A 16,955-nucleotide genomic window follows, 5' to 3' on the forward strand; every position below is an offset into this window, starting at 1 on the left:
GTGTGTGTGTGTGTGTGTGTGTGTGTGTGTGTGTGTGTGTTGGCGTGGGGGGAGGGGTGCAATGCCAGAAAGATGAAGGACCTGTTGAGGCTGGGGAAAGGTCAGCAAGGTGGTGAGCAGGAATAGCTGAGGTGGAGGGGGCTCAGGTAAATTGGAAGGGCTGGAGATAAGCTGGAGATAATTGGCTCCAGCTGGCAACAGTGGGAGGCTGGCTCTGCAAGACCAAAGGGTGGAGCAGGCAGAGGTTTACACCTACCCTCCAACGGCTGTGACCTCCCTGGAGTGTGTCACCCAGGACAAGTAGGCTCATCTCTTGGCTGCCTGTTCTGAGCTGGTCCCGGTGCACTGGATTTTGTTTCATCTGCAAAAGGCTTCATTGTTATATCCTCATGAACAGACAGAGAAACTGAGGCTTGGGGCAGTTATCTGTATGCTGCCTAACCTCAAACAGCCAGCAGCGAATGGGCCATTTTGCCCCCTCATCACTGCAGTGGTGTCATAGACAACTTTCTCCTCCTTGAAATCCTCAGGTCCCTGTCCTTTCTATTACTTCTCCCTATAATGCTTTATTTATCTTCAGTCTTTAAATGACTTTCTCTTGGTTCAAACACTACTTTTTTGAAAAAAAATTTATTTATCTATTTATTTAGGCTTGTCCACGTCTTGGTTGCAGCATGTGGGATCTTTAGTTGGAGCATGCAAACTCTTAGTTGTGGCATGGGAGATCTAATTCCCTGACTAGGGATTGAACCTCCACCCCCTGCATTGGGAGTGCAGCATCTCAGACGCTAGGGAAGTCCACTAGACCACCAGGGAAGTCCCAAACACTGCCCTCTTAGGAAAGACTATCCCTCAACACCCACTGTAAAATACCAGATATTAATATTTATGTCAATCCTACACACAGTAAGTTTTCCATAAATATCTGTTGAATGTATAAGCAAGTTGGATAGGAACAGTTGATCCTCCTAGTAACAACTTTGATTGCAGCTAAATCCTGTGTTGGCAGTGAGAAATGGAATATTTTATGCCATATCAGTAAACAAGGATGTCATAGTTCATTAGCGATTGCAGCCCTCCAAGGTGAGCCAGTGAGCCCTAACAGCACTCAGGAAGGAGAAGAATACCTGCAGTCTAGCAGCCATCCCTGAGTTGGGAAGATCCCCTGGAGAAGCAAATTGCTACCCACTCCAATGTTCTTGCCTGGAGAATTCCATGGACAGAGGAGCGTGGCTGGCTACAGTCCATGGGGTTGCAGAGGGTTGGACATGACTGAGCAACTAACGTGTTCAGCAGCCATCAGTGACTGCAGCCACTCCCTATGGTGAGCACCAGGGGAGCTCAAGATGTGAAAACAAAGGATACTGGCCCCAGAGAGCTGAGATACACAAGAAGGGAATGATTTCAGTGACCCCAGGCTCTTGCATCTTCCCATACATAGAGACGTGCTAAATTCCTTAACTTGGGATATCTGGTTTTCCTTAATTAACAATCATCTTTTGATGTTCAGACCACTTACCTTTTATTGTAAAACTTTTAAATAACCTGTCTCCTCCCCTGCCTCCTCGGAGGAGCAGTTCTGTCAGGGTCATTTGAGATGCTGTCTCCCGGATTTAAAGTCTTAAAAATTTCCACTGAATAAAACATAACTCTCAACTTTTAGGTTGTGAATAGTTTTTAAGGTGACACCAGGTGGACTGCCTCCATCTGGATGATGAAGGTGCTGTGGGGAAGGGGACTCCATCTGTTGTTTCCCCTGGGGGAGCCCAGTATCTGGGACAGGACCTCTCAAGCAGTAGGTGCATGATTAAATACTGTTGTACTGAATCTGAGCATTGAAGAGGAAGCTGAGGCTATGTTACTGGGCAGAGAGAGACAGGAAAGGACAGCGTCACACGGGTCATTCATCCAGTCACTGACAACTTTCCAGAGAGGATGAAACCCATCCTTGTCCTTTAGAGCCTGTGCCTTTGAGGAGAAGGACCACCACTGAGAGAACTAGAAGGTCAAGATTATGTCAGATGCTGCTGAGGATTGTGGGCCGAGGTGTCTGGGGACAGCGGAGGGCAGGGAAGTTCCCTTGGAGGAGGTGACATTTGATCTGAGATCTAGAAAGCATAAGTGTAAGAAGCCAGTCCCTGAAGGCCAACTGTTGTATGATTCCATTATATGAAATATTCAAAATAGACCAATCCACAGAGGCAGATAGTGGTTGATGGTTGGTTGTCAGAAGCTGGGGGGTGGGGAGGGGGGAGTCAGGAGTGATGACTTCTTGAGCAGGGGGTTTCCGTTGGAGGTGATGAAAATGTATTGGACTGAGATAGAGGTGGTGGTGGTGAATGCATTAAATTCCTCAGAATAGTTCACTTTAAAATGTTAATTTTTCTTGTTTTGTGAATTGCACCTCAAGTTAAAAAAAAATGCCATGGAGTCTGCCCTGCACAGAGGACTGGTGGTTGGTTGAGGGATGGAAAGGAAGAGATTGGCCAGAGAACTGGGTTCAGCCTGCAGGGCGGATGTGGAAGGAAGGACATGGCCCTGGGTCTGGTCCCAGGGAGATGGGGGCAGGGGCGATCTCCAGTGGCCTTATCCAGCAGCGGCTCGAAACAGGGTTTTGGTTCCCGACTGGAGACTGAAGTCAGGCCAGGGCAGTGAGAGCACTGAATCCAAACCACTAAACCACCAGGAACCACTGGCCAGTGACCAGGCCCCTGGCCCGTCAGCTGTGCAGAAATGAATTTCCACACCGAGACAGAAAGTAGTGAAACAAGCAGTGTTTATTAGGAGGAAAAAGGGTACATGTTGATAGACACACGGGTGGGCGTGGAGAGAGAAGAGTCGCACCCTGCTGGTAGTCTGCATCACTTTTATGGGGCATGTCTTCCGGGTTTCCTCTGGCCTCCCACCTTGCTTTTCCTGGCTCTGAGCCCATATTGGGTGATCTCAGGGTCCTCCTGTGCGCCTGCGCATCTCTTAGCCAAGGTGGATTCCAGCGAAGAGGCCTATGAGTAGGTTGACATCACTCCATTTCTGACCTCCAAGGCGCCTTTCTGCACTTGTGTGATCAGGAAGGTCTCCTTGACTTCCAGAATGAGAAATCTGTGGTCTCTGTCTCTTATCTGGGCAAGGCTCAACTCTGCTCTAGCTTCTGCTATTTTGGAGTTTCTGTCCATAGGGGACGAACTGCAGCTGCGCAGCTTGGGGGCCTATCTATTTTGGGTTTTGTGGTGTGCCTGGGTGACTGGGGGTGAAACGCCTGGGTCTACCTGAGTTGACTCGCTGAGCAGGTGCGCGCTTGCGTGTGCGTGCGTGCAAACACACACACCCACCTACACGCTCTGACCTGGGTGTGCATGTGTGACATGACATGCGTGTATACCTGTGTACCGGGGCCACCGTGGAGACATGAACATACATGCACACACAGGCTAATGCCTAGTGTAAGGGGGGCCCCACAAGTCTCCTCATTATGTGGGGGGTGAGGTGGAGGGATGGAGGCGAGAGGAGGCCCTTTTCATAAGGCCTGAGCTGGGCCTGCCCACCCCCATCACCCCTCTCTCCGGCACCCACTCGCCCTGTGGTTGCGCAGGCCCTGGGGGCAGCCCCAGCGTCCCCTCCCCCACCCTACTGTAAATTCTGAGAAATCCTGTCCGCGGTTTGGCGCGGCCCCTCCCCCGCCCTCTAGCAGGGCTGCCCTGGCCACTGTCTTCCTGTCTTGGGGCCTGGGTGGGGGGCTCCAAAGGGGGGTCAGGGGGAACGGCCGGGAGCCACGCCCTCCTAGCCCCGGGGTCCCAGGCCGAGAGGAGGCGGGCGGCTCTCTGGACTGCTTCCGGAACCTTGGCATCCCCTCCCGGGGGCCCTAGTCTTCTCTTCTGTAGAACGGAGATAATATCAGTTAGTCCCAACCTCAGAGGGACAGGTGGAGGCGGTGACTCGCACTGGGTGGTAAGCGCAGCAGTCTGGCAGGTAGGAAGGGCTAGAGGCTATTATTATCCACTTCCTGCCCCTAGCTCCGCCCCACTTCCCCGCCACCTCCAGCTTCCACACCGAAGCTTGGTGGTCCCCTACCCAGAATGTCTCTCTCCTGTCTCCTGGGTGAAACCTAGGAATCATTCAAATTTCAGATTCTCCAGAAATAAGCGCGAGCTCTGGGACCAGCCGGATCCGGGAGACAGGAAACCCGGGTTCGAATCCCGGCTCTAACAAGGGCGCGCTGGGCAGCCTGGTTTCCTCGGGCACTCTGATGCTCTGTGGTTCTGAGCCTCCTTGATGAACAGCCTTGGTGGGCACCCTTACCCTGTACTCTCCTGCCTCAAGGTTACTCTTATCTTCTGATGCTAAGCCGCCTTCCTGGGCTGTTCTTGCCACAAGCAGTGGAACTCCTGGAATTTAATTTGCTGGAGGTTTGGGGACCTCCAGAGACTTGCCTCTAATTCTCTTAGTTCTGCCCACTCGCCCTCCAAAATGCAGCTTAAATCTGTCCACTCTCCAGCTTGACCTACAGCTTGAGCATTTTCATGGTTTCCCTGAATCCACTTGGTTGTCCCAAGGGTGCCTCGTCCGTGCTCTCAAGCCTTTCATGGGGCCCTATTGCTCCTAGAAGGAAAAAATCTGAAGTCTTCCCTGCAGCTGTCAATAAAAAAAACAAATCTGGACTCAGTAAGTTAGTTAGTGTTAGTCACTCAGTTGTGTCCGACTCTTTACGACCCCATGGACCATAGCTCACAATGTTCCTCTGTCCTTGGGATTCTTCAGGCAAGAATACTGTTGTGGATTGCCATTTCCTTCTCTTGGGGATCTTTTCGAACCAGGGATTGAACCCGGGTCTCCTGCATTGCGGACGGATTCTTTACTGTCTGAGCCACCAGGAAAGCCCAGACTTAGTAAGGAGAGCCTTCATTCAAAAGGATTATGGCAAGGGGAAAGGCGAAAGATGATGCCCTGGGGAGAAGGCTCTGACTGTGGAGTCTGCAAGCCTCCCAAGAATGAGGCCAGAGGGTGCTCTTTTCATGAAGACAATGAACAAGGCCGAGAGGACCAGCTGTAGGGAGGGGATGAGAGGGTATCAGGATGAAATACCAGATGAGAGGATGCTTTGTGCTGGGACCAGCCTGTTCTCAGTGGGCTGTCTGCTGGTGGCTAAGTTCTGGGACCTGAAGGAAGGAGAGGAGTTAATCAAAGTTTGGTTGGCAAGCATTTTGTTCTAGTTGGTCAGTGGGGACACCCAGTCCAGCTACACACTTAGGAGGCAAAGAATGGGAATTTGGAGGGTTGGCATCTGGTCTTGTTACAGGCACACAAGAAAATCTGTATTGGGATTATTCATAGAACCGATAGAGTGGATCAGTCTATCTATCTGTCTATCAATCATCTGTCTAGCATCTTTCTATCAATTTACAGTTTCATCTGTCTCTCTTTATCTGCTATATAGATCTCTATCTATCTGTCTATTTCTACACCGATATAACAGCTTCTCTGTTGGCTCAGAGGGTGAAGAATCTGCCTGCAACGTGGGAGACCCATGTTTGATTCTTGGGTTGGGAAGATCCCCTGGAGAAGGGAATGGTAACCTACTCCAGTATTCTTGCTTGGAGAATTCCATGAACAGAGGAGCCTGGCAGGCTACAGTCCATGGGGCCACAGAGAGTTGGACACGGCTGAGTGACTAACACTTTCACTTCACTTTTCATATAGCTATAAATATATAGATAATATCTATATAATATAGACATCTATAGATCTTAGAGATATCTAGAGATCTATCTAAATCTTAATATAGATATCTATATATACCTCTGCATTCTAGCCAGGCTCCTCTGTTCATGGGAATTCCCAGGCAAGAATACTGGATTGGGCTGCCATTTCCTTCTCCAGAGGATCTTCCTGACCCAGGAATCAAACTCGAGTCTCCTGCATTGCTGACATCTTCTGCACTGCAGGCAGATACTTTCCTGATGGAGCCCCCAGGGAAGCCCATATCCATAATATATCTATATATTACATATCGGGCTTCCCTGGGGGCTCACGGTAAAGAATCTGCCTGCAATGTGGGAGACCCAGGTTCAATCCATGGGTCGAGAAGATCCCATGGAGAAGGGAATGGCTACCCACTCCAGTATTCTTGCCTGAAAAATCCCAGGGACAAAGGAGCCTGGTGGGTTCATGGGGTTGGAAAGAGTCAGACACGACTGAGTGACTGACACTTTCACTTTCACTTCATACTACATATGTATGTCTGTATCTATTTAGGTATCTATCCACTTTGATATAATATCTGTCTACAGATCTACCTATAGCTCTAGATATATGTCTGTAGCCTGGAATATCTATTTATTATAAGGAGTTGGCTTGTGTGATTATGGAGATGAGCACATCTCAAGATCTATAGGCTCAAACTGAGATCAACAGGAGGAAGTGAGGTTTCAGGTCAAGCCCCAAGGCCAGAAAACAGATGGTCTTTCAGGCAGGTGGAATTTTGTCTTAGTAGGAGGACCATCAGCTTTCTGGTCTTGTCAGCCTTCAACTGATTGACAAGGCCCACCCTCACCAGGGAGGGCAATCTGCTTTACCCAGTCTACAGATTTAAATGTTAGTTCATGCACAAACACTCTCCCAGACGCACGCACAATAATGTGTGACCAAATATCTGGGCCCTGTGGCCCAGTCAAGTTGAGACATAAAATTAACCATCAGAGCATGTTATCTGTTGGGACTCCTCCAAGTCATATGGGAGGGTGGTTCCTTATAGTAACCATGAAAGGTGGAACATGAGAAGTTGGGGAGGGGATTCTTAATCTTCAGCATTTCCCGAGATCACAGAGCTTTGGTAACATTTATTTTTTAAAAAATATCTTACATGTTTTGGAGTATGTTCTATTCCACATACAACCAAGTATGTTTTTTAAGATTAATTATTTTTATTGAAGTATTATTGATTTATAATGTGTGAATATTGTTTTAAAACATGTTTTTAATTTAATTTTGACTGTGCTGAGTCTTTGTTGTGGGGCCTGGGCTTCTCTCTAGTTCCCTCCCAGTGTGTGGGCTTACTTGCCCTGCAGCACGTGGGATCTTCATTCCTTGACCAGGGGTCGAACCCATGTCCCCTGCATTGGAAGGAAGATTGTTAACCACTGTACCATCAGTGCAGTTTAATATTGTTAATATTGAAGCCTCAGTCAAGTTTAATATTGTTGTGCTTCATAAGGGCCTGCATGACCTGCCCTCACCCCTCCCTTACTCCCTCTCACCCACTCCACTGTGATCTCCAGACCCATCAAGCTGGTCCTTGTGGGTCCCTCAGTCTGGAATGCTCTGCCCTCATCTTCTTGGTTCTTCTCCTATCACCCCTCCCATTACCCTGTTTAATTTTCTTTTTTTCTTATTTATTTATATGTATTTAGTTGGTTGTGGCGAGTCTTTGTTGCAGCATGTGGGATGTAGTTTCCTGACCAGGGATTGAACCTGGGCCCCCTGCATTGATAGTGAGGAGTCTTAACTGCTGGCCCACCAGGGAGGTCCTACATCACCTTGTTTAATTTTCTTCAGGGCATTTTCTACCATGCGTCTTATTTCTTTCCATGTTTATTATCTGTTCCTTCCACTGGGCAGAAAGCTCTCAAACTGATAAGTGTTGCCTGAAGACCTACTATGTATCGGTGTCCAGACCTCCCAGAAGCCACGGTTCGCTGGGGGAGGCTGAAGTGAGTTGTGTCATCTCCGCAGACAGACATAATGTTTAATCCTGATACATGTTAGGCTGGGCTGAAGCCTGGTGCTGGGTGGACCTGACCTGCCTGGGTGGTCACAAAGGGCTTCCCAGAGCTGAGATCTGAAGCAGGGGCATAGCATTAACTTGGGAAAGACAGGAGAAAATAAAGTGCTCTGGGTGGAGGGAACACCTTGTGCAAAGGCCCTGGGGTGGAGGGAAAGTCCCCCTGACCTTGAACCCTGTCACCTGGCCCAGCACCCCCCCACCTCCCCACCCCCATCTGGCAGCCATGTCTGTCCATGCAGTTTCAAGAGACCCCAGGTAATAGGGGTGAGAATACATGTGCGATTGTGTGAACAGTCCTGCTAACACCAGAATTTTTTTTTAAATTTTTTTTGTTTTTTATTTATTTATTTTTTTTTATTAGTTGGAGGCCAATCACTTCACAACATTTCAGTGGGTTTTGTCATACATTGATATGAATCAGCCATGGATTTACACGTATTCCCCATCCCGATCCCCGCTCCCACCTCCCTCTCCACCCGATTCCCCCGGGTCTTCCCAGTGCACCAGGCTGGAGCACTTGTCTCATGCATCCCACCTGGGCTGGTAACACCAGAATTTAATCACACTGTGATTGGATGGGGTGGGTGTTGGCTGTGTCCCTCTAATCCTGGGGCAGTGAGCTGGACAGGGGCCGAGAAGCAGCTGCAGGTGTCCCACCGTGGGTAGGGCCGGTGGTGTCGGTGATTTCCTGGTTTCCATGGGAAGCACGCCCTGTGGCCAGGGTCTCCAGGAGCCTGATCTTCCAGTCTCTCCTTCTTGAGCCAGCCTCATGCAAACTGTCTCAGTGCCTCACAGCCTCCCCTGTCTTCATCCACACAGCTGAGATTAGGGTGAGGTGAGTGAGGCGTTCTGCCTGACAGCTCAGTAGTCAAAGTGAATAAACCTTGAAATACCTTTCACATATAACATTGTGTAAATTTAAGGTGTACCACATGGTAATTGGACATATTGCTATATTGTAACATGATTGCCATTGTAGTAATATTTATACCTCTGTCACTATTACTGGGGCTTCCCAGGTAGCACTAGTGATAAAGAACCTGTCTGCCAATGCAGGAGACTTAAGAGATGCAGGTTTGACCCCTGGGTGGGGAAGATCCCCTGGAGGAGGGCATGGCAACTCACTCCAATATTCTTGCCTGGAGAATTCCATGGACAGAGGAGCTTGGTGGGCTACAATCCATGGGGTCCAAAGAGTTGGACACGACTGAAGTGACTTAGCACGAACACACATCACTATCATTATCACCTCTGTTCCATTATTATCATTTCTCTTTAGTGGTTAGAATAATAAAGATCCAGTCTCAGCAAATTTAATGATTACAGTATGGTTGTCTATATGCTCTAGACTGTGCATTAAATCTCTAGAGCTTATCAAGTAAATAATATTTCAGTGCAATGTTTTTTGTTGTTTGTTTTGGGTTTTTTTTGGTCACACCATGTGGCAGGTGGGATCTTAGTTCTTTGACCAGGGATTGAACCCATTCTCCCTGCAGTGAAAGCAGGGTCTTAACTGTCAGGGAAGTCTCAGTGCAATGATTTTAATTAAGAGTGTTTTCTGTACCATACTATTCACCCTTTAGAAGTGTATAGTTTGGAGGCTGTTAGTATATTCATGAGGTTGTATAGCCATCACCCCTGTCTCCTCCAGAACTGTTTCATCATCCCAGAAAGAAACCCCATACACATAGACATCATTCTGTATCCCTCGCTACCCTCAGCTCCTGGCATCAATGCATGTAAAAAAATCAACATTAATGCAAAAAATTCCATGATAGACCAGGTGTCAAATTTTAAGATGTGATTTTTCAGTTGTTCAGACTGTTGTTCAGTCAGTACGTTGTGTCTGACTATTTGCAACCCCATGAACTTTAGCCTGCCAGGCTCCTCTCTCTGTGGGATTATCCTGGCAAGAAGACTGAAGTGGGTTGCCATTTCCTCCTCTAGTGGATCTTCCAGACCTGGGGATCAAATCCAGGTGTCCTGTGGCTCCTTCTCTGGCCCGTGAAATGCTGGGTCACTTTAGTCGTGTCTGACTCTTTGAAACTCATGGAGTGGAGCCCGCCAGTCTCCTCTGTCCATGGGCTTCTCCAGGCAAGAGTACTATAGCTGGTTGCCATACCCTCCTCCAGGGGATCTTCCTGACCCGGGGATCGAACCTGCATCTCTTATGTCTCCTGCATTGGCAGGCGGGTTCTCTACCACTGAGCCATCTGAGCAGCCTGATATTATCCTCAAAGGAGTGAAAAGTGGTTTGGGGATATGTGCACAGACATACATAGACTGTTTATGTTTAGATCTAGTAGATACATACTGGTTCTGAGGCATTAAACTTTTATACAGGGCAATTAAAAAATGTCTAAAAATGATTGCTCCTCAACGTGTAATAATGAAATAAAGTTTGAGCACCTCTGATCTAGTAGCAGCCACTACTCAGATTTTTTTCTGAGAACTTCCAGAGATATTCTAGGCATTTTCAAGCAAATACCTACATTTCCATTTATTTATTTTTTAAAAAAAGAGTGATTGATTGATTGATGGCCACGCTGGGTCTTTGTTCTGCACACGGTCTTCCTCTAGTTGCGGCAAGTGGGGGCTCCTCTTCATTGGGGTGTGCAGGCTTCTTGTGGCAATCGCTGCTCTTGTATGGTGTCAGTAGTTGTGGTAAATGGGCTCCTCATGTAGTTGTGGCTCATGGAGGCAGTTGTTCTGAGGCATGTGGGAATCTTCCTGGACCCGGGATTGAACCTGTGACCCCTGCATTGGCAGGTGGATTCTTAACTGCTGGACCACCGGGAAAGCCCCTTCTTTATTGATTTATTTTTCTAGCATAAATGGTCACAAACCATCCTGCGGCCTTCTTTTTTTCCACTTAGAGTATATCTTGGTGAACACTCCATGTCAGTGAGCAGAGCTTGCTGGTCCCTTTCTTAGAGTAATGTAGTATTCCTCCATGTTTGAATGAAATTTATGTTCTCATGGATGTGTTCTCATGGATGCTCACATAATGTTGGCAACACATGATGTTGTTTCCAATGTTTTGCCACAATAAAGTGCTGCAGTGTATGATGGACAAGTGCATTTGCATTATTTCACATACAAGTGATTGTATCTGAAGGAGAAATTCCTAGAAACGTGATAACTGGCTTGGAAGGTGTGTGCATTTGTCATTTAGGTAGATATCACCAGTTGTTCTGCATAGAGTCTGTACCAGTTTCCTTCTTCATCATCAGAATAAGAGAGTGCCAGTTTCCTCAGAACCTCACCAACAGGAGGTGTTATCAAACCCCTTGATCTTTGCCAGTCTGATGGGTTAAGCATCGTATTGTGGTGTAGTTTTAATGTTCACTTCCCTTATGAAGTTGAGAATCTTCTCTTGTGACTAAGAACCATTTGTTTCTCTTCCTCTGTGAGCTCAAAGTTCATATCCTTTGTTAACATTTTTGTGGACTGTTGTAATATTTTTCTTATTGTTTCTAAGAGTTCTTTATATATTAAGGACATTGTCCCTTTGTGTTATGTCCCTTTGTTTATTGTTCGTCATTTGCCTTTTAAGATTTTATTATTTTTGAATTGTCCTTTGTCCTAACATTGTTCAGGGTGATTTTTACCAGATTTTTTTTTTTTTTTTGATGTTTACATGAGATAACTGTTTTAGTTATTCCTTTTATGGCATTGGAGCTTTGTGTTATACTGATAAGGGGGGCCTTCCTTTGATAAGATAGGAGGTGGAAAGGAGCATTCTGAGTAGAGGGAATGGCAGGTGCAAAGATCCCCAGGTTTGTAAGTCAGGGTTCTCCAGAGAAGCAGAACCAATAGGATGTGTGCATAGAGACGAAGCATCATTTTAAGGAATTGACCCATGTGGTTGTTCAGTTCAGTCGCTCAGTCGTGTGACCCCATGTGACCCCCCTCTTTGTGACCCCATGAACCGCAGCATGCCAGGCCTCCCTGTCCATCACAAACTCCCAGAGTTTACTCAAACTCATGTCCATCAAGTTGGTGATGCCATCCAACCATCTCATCCTCTGTCGTCCCCTTCTCCTCTGCTCACCGTCCCTTTCAGCGTCAGGGTCTTTTCCACTGAGTCAACTCTTCTCATGAGGTGGCCAAAGTGTTGGAGTTTCAGCTTCAGCATCAGTCCTTCCAATGAACACCCAGGGCTGATCTCCTTTAGGATGGACTGGTTGGATCTCCTTGCAGTCCAAGGGACTCTCAAGAGTCTTCTCCAACACCACAGTTCAAAAACATCCACTCTTCATTGCTCAGCTTTCTTCACAGTCCAACTCTCACATCCATACATGACCACTGGAAAAACCATAGCCTTGACTAGACAGACCTTTGTTGGCAAAGTAATGTCTCTGCTTTTTAATATGCTATCTAGGTTGGTCCTAACTTTCCTTCCAAGGAGTAAGCATCTTTTAATTTCATGGCTGCAGTCACCATCTGCAGTGATTTTGGAGCCCAAAAAAGTAAAGTCTGACACTGCTTCCACTGTTTCCCCATCTATTTGCCATGAAGTGATAGGACCAGATGCCATGATCTTAGTTTTCTGAATGTTGAGCTTTAAGCCAACTTTTTCACTCTTCCCTTTCATCATGTGGTTGTGGAGGCTGACAAATCCAAAATCTGCATGATGGGCCAGCAGACTAATGACCGTGGAAGAGCTGCAATTTGATCTGAAGGCAGTCTGCTGAAGAATTCCTCCTTTCTTGAGGGCAGTCAGTCGTTGTTTCCTTAGACCTTCAACTAATTAGATGAGACTCACCCACATTATTGGGGGGGATAATCTGTTTTACTCAAAGTCTGCTGATTTAAATGATAATCTTATCTAAAAAAACAACCTTCCCAGCAACATTTAGACTGGTCTTTGAAAACCTCTGGGCATCATGGCCTCACCAAGTTGACACATAGAATAAGCCATCACAAATCTACCCAATGTCAACCTGATACACACAAACTCCTTAAACCATACTTAATCTGCAAAGAAAGGCAGTAACAAGATGATACTTCCACCTAGTATGATAAAACTGTCCCGCAAATGACTGAAAACACGCTAACCCTTGCCTCAGAAGAGGAGATAAAGTCCTTGAGTGATGTTTACCCTTCTCTTTGATTTCCTAATTTAAAACTATGATGTAGGGGCTTCCCTGGTGGCTCATTGATAAAGAATTCACCTGCCAAGACAGGAGACAGGTTCAATTCCTGGTTTGGAAATATCCCACATGATGTGTAGAAAGTAGGCCCACGGACCACTACTACTGAACCTGTGCTCTGGAGCCTGGGAGCTGAAACTACTGAAGCCCGCAGGCCCTAGAGCCCGTCTGCAGCGAGAGAAGCCGCCGCAATGAGAAGCCTGTATGCCACCACCAGAGTAACCCCTGCTCTACACCACTGGAGAAAAGTTTGTGCGTAGCGACGAAGCCACAGCACAGCCAAAAATAAATGAATAATTAAAAAATGCTACCATGTGAAATTAATGACACTTGAACACTATGTTATAAAGTCAACACATCTACGTTGCATGATATGGAAATAAAAAAGGGAGGAAAACAAAGGTATTTGCTTAATTTGTATACCTGCGTCTCCCACAACTCCTGTATTGCAGTTGGATTCTTTGTCATCTGAGCCACCTGGGAAGCAATTATATGTGTAAATTTGTACTATCCACACATATTCATAACAAAACAGGGGAGAAATTCTCATGACAATTATAGTCATTTCTTGTGTAACTCGTCATGTGGTTGTAGCTGATATTTATAGCTACCTTCCGAGCCACCCTTGGTACCAAATTTCTCTTAGTCACCTGGCGTTGCCGTAACAAAACACTTAACAGATTATGTGGCCTGAACCTCAGACATTTATTTTCTCACAATTCTGGAGGCTAGGTATTCAAGACTGAGACGTTGGCAGGGCTGCTTTCTTCTGAGGCCTTTCTCCTTGGCTTATAAGACGGCTGTTTTCTTGTTGTGTCCTCACAGGCTCTTTTCTCCAAGTGGTATAATTTCTCCCTCTTTTTAAGGACTCTAGCCATATTGGACTAAGGCCCACCCTAATGGCTTTATCTTAATTGTATCTTTAAAGGTCATATCTCCAAACACAGTCATATTCTGGAGTGCTGGGGTTAGGGTTCCAACATATGACTTTGCCGGGTGGGGGGTGTCACATTGCAGGCCACAAAGTACCACCTTTGAAGAACAAAAATGTGACTGGTGTGGTAACGATGAAGATGTGCTCAGTCATGTATGACTCTTTGCAACCCCATGGACTGTTGCCCGCCAGGCTCCTCTGTCCATGGAATTCTCCAGGCAAGAATACTAGAGTGGGTTGCCTCCTCCAGGGGAGCATCCTGACTCAGGGATAGAACCCGTGTCTCTTGCATTGGCAGGCATGTTCTTTACCACTAGTGCCAACTGGAAGCCTAGAAGGAGAAGTTGGTGGGAAAGAAAGCCAAGGAAAAGTTTGGAGAGGTTGGCAGAGGGTTCAGAGCTGTCGTGAGAACTTGGTTTTTTGTTTTCCACCAGAGTGTTTTAAGTTGCATTTTGCAAAATTCCTCTGCAGGGTCTTCTGGAAGGTGAGAGGGGTGAGCGAGGCGCCAGTGAGGAGGCTCCCCTGATCTTCCAAGTGAGCAATGAAGGGACCTGGGCTGGGGTGCGAAAGAAGGAAGTGGGTGGTTTTGAAGCCACAAGAAGGAAAGGACTGGAACTTTCCTTGTGGTCCAGTGGTTAGGAATCCACCCACTAATGCAGGGGGCAGGGGTTTGATCCCTGGTTGGGGAAGATCCCACATGCCTTGGAGCAACAGAGCCCGTGTGCTGCAACTATGAGCCCTGCTCTAGAGCCTGTGCTCCATAGCAAGAGACGTCACTGTGGTGAGATGCCCATGTGCTGCAACCTGAGGGCAGCCCCAGCTCGCTGCAACTGGAGAAAGCCCACGCAGAGCAACAAAGACCCATAAATAAATAAATTACTTAAAAAAAAAAAGGGAAGGACTTGTGGAACAGATATCAGTCAGTGGGAAACTGATGGACAGTGATCAACCCACCTTCTCTGGTAGGACCTTCCAAGGAGGGTTTGGTGGGCTGAGACTGCATTTGTTGTTCACTGTGGTTTCCTTAGATTTGAGCAGAATGCCAGACATGTAGTGGGTGGCCAGTGAATGTTTCTGGACTGGATGCATGAATGACTTAAAACCAGAAGTGGGAAAATTTGATGATGTTGGGTTTGGGAGAGAGTAGACTCCAGGGGTGCTCGTGCGCCTGAGGTGGGGGGAACTCAGAGTCTCTGTTGCCCTCAGTGCTCTGGATTGAGGGTGGCAAGCAGAGTGCAGAGGTTTACCTAAGACTCCTGGGAGGAATTGTGATTTGTAACAGATTTGAAGTAGTGAGCTCCCCATTCTCAGGAGTATGCAAATGGGAGGGGCACATTTCCAGAGGGTTGTAGAGCAAATCTCTGTCCCAGAGAAGGTTTGGAGCTGGGAGAAGCTTAGTCTGGTCTAAAAGAAAGTCCTTTGGGTTTCCCAGCAGCCCAAGGGTCGTGGGGATTTCTGCATCATCACTTTCTGTGGTTTCTGATACTCAGCCTGAACCACATCCCTTCTCTCTCTCTCTCTGCGCCTGGCAGTGCCCTGATATTGTGGTGTGGGTGGGTCTAAGGTGCCAGGTTTGCTGCAGTCATTGTGGTTCTAAATTCCGTGCTGCGCTCCCCAGTAGCCTTGTGTTTGGACGTGCTGCCCCCTGGTGGAAAGAATGAGCAGTTCCCCTCACCACTTCCTAACCTCTGGGAGTTCCCTGGTGGTCAGGTGGCTAAGACTGCCTGTCTTAGCCCAAAGCAGAGGGCCACAGGTTCGATCCCTGGTCAGGGAATTAGGTCCCACGTGCTGCAACTAAGACCTGGTGCAGCCAAATAAGTAAAAAAAAAATTTTAAGCTGTAAAAAAAAAAAAAAACCCACAGAAGTAGTGCTGGGCGGTGAGTCAGAGGGACACATCCAGTTTGCAAAGAAAACTCCAAAACAAAGAAACTCACAGAAAGACTCAGGGAGAGACAAAGATAGGCGGTGATGCTCAGTAAGTAATGATTGGTTGAAGGAATGAACGAAGGATCGCTTGGAACCAAAGTAAACATGGATAAAGCTCTGGCAGCTCAGGCCTAGTTCTGTTGATACACTGGGAGGGTGTGTCCAGGGGTCCTGATATTCACCAGGCTGGATGGCATAAAGGCAAAGGGTCTTGCCTCCAGCAGGGGCCCGGGTGTCTGAGGATGAGGGTGGCAGGGTGGAGTGAGGGGACTGAGGACACCCTCTGGGGAGAATGTCTGACCCCTCCCCCGCAGCTGGGGTATGAGAGACCACCTAGGGTGTCCTCAGGCAGGCCCCTGGAAAGTCCCTGGGGTGGCATAGTAGGAATGGGTTGAAAGAGGTTTGGCGAGATGGAGTTAACTTGGAATGAATTACTAGTGGAATGGAAGGAATGGGGAATGGACAGCCCAGGATGATAGGCCCTTGCAGACTTGTATGGGGGTGGCAGCAGGGAGCCAGCGTCCAGGGGGAGGCCCCCCTCCAAGCATCTGCCTCAGGGTTACATTGTCCTGGGAAGCTTTTGTGAATGTCACTGGCCATTGGTGTCTCAATTAAAGGGATGGGACCTTGCGGGGGTGGTCCTGGGGGTGAGTTCTGGGGAGCCTGAGAACCCCAGGGTGGGTGTTCTGGGGCTCACCATGGGGCAGCCCTGGAAAAGTGTCTTTGGGGAGGCTGTTGGAGAATCAGAACACAGGGGTCAGTCTAGGGTGTTAGTGGGGTCATCACAGGATGGTCCTGGAGACCGGAGCTTTTCTGGAATCATTCCAGGGGCTGAAGAATGGGGTCCGGAAGTACACTGGGAAACCATGTGGGAGGATTTCTGGGGGAGTTGCAGAGCAAGGGGGAGGGCTGAGAGCAGAGGGCACCATCCTTGGGGGGGATGGGGTGGTCTCAGAGCATGGTGTCCTTTGGGAGTACAGATGGGCGTGGGGGTTCGGCACTTGGGGGGATGTTCAGGACGTCAGGGTGTCAGAAAAAATTGGATAATGAGACTTAAGAGACCAATGAGAGGGTGAATTTGAGGTGTCCAGAACCAGATATGTCTTTGTGGGTGGGTCTGGGAAGCAGACCCCAACCTGAATGTTGTAGGAGACTAGGATC

The 16,955-nt window shown here is 47.7% G+C and overlaps 1 protein-coding gene across 2 annotated transcripts in view; it reads left to right on the forward strand.

Annotated features, from left to right (window-relative positions):
* LOC133062030 (heterogeneous nuclear ribonucleoproteins A2/B1-like) overlaps nt 1–16,955 on the forward strand; it is a 69,279-nt gene that overhangs the window by 24,444 nt on the left and 27,880 nt on the right. The window lies entirely within an intron of this gene.

The sequence above is a fragment of the Dama dama genome, chromosome 9 (assembly GCF_033118175.1).
Source record: "Dama dama isolate Ldn47 chromosome 9, ASM3311817v1, whole genome shotgun sequence".
NCBI lineage: Eukaryota > Metazoa > Chordata > Mammalia > Artiodactyla > Cervidae > Dama > Dama dama.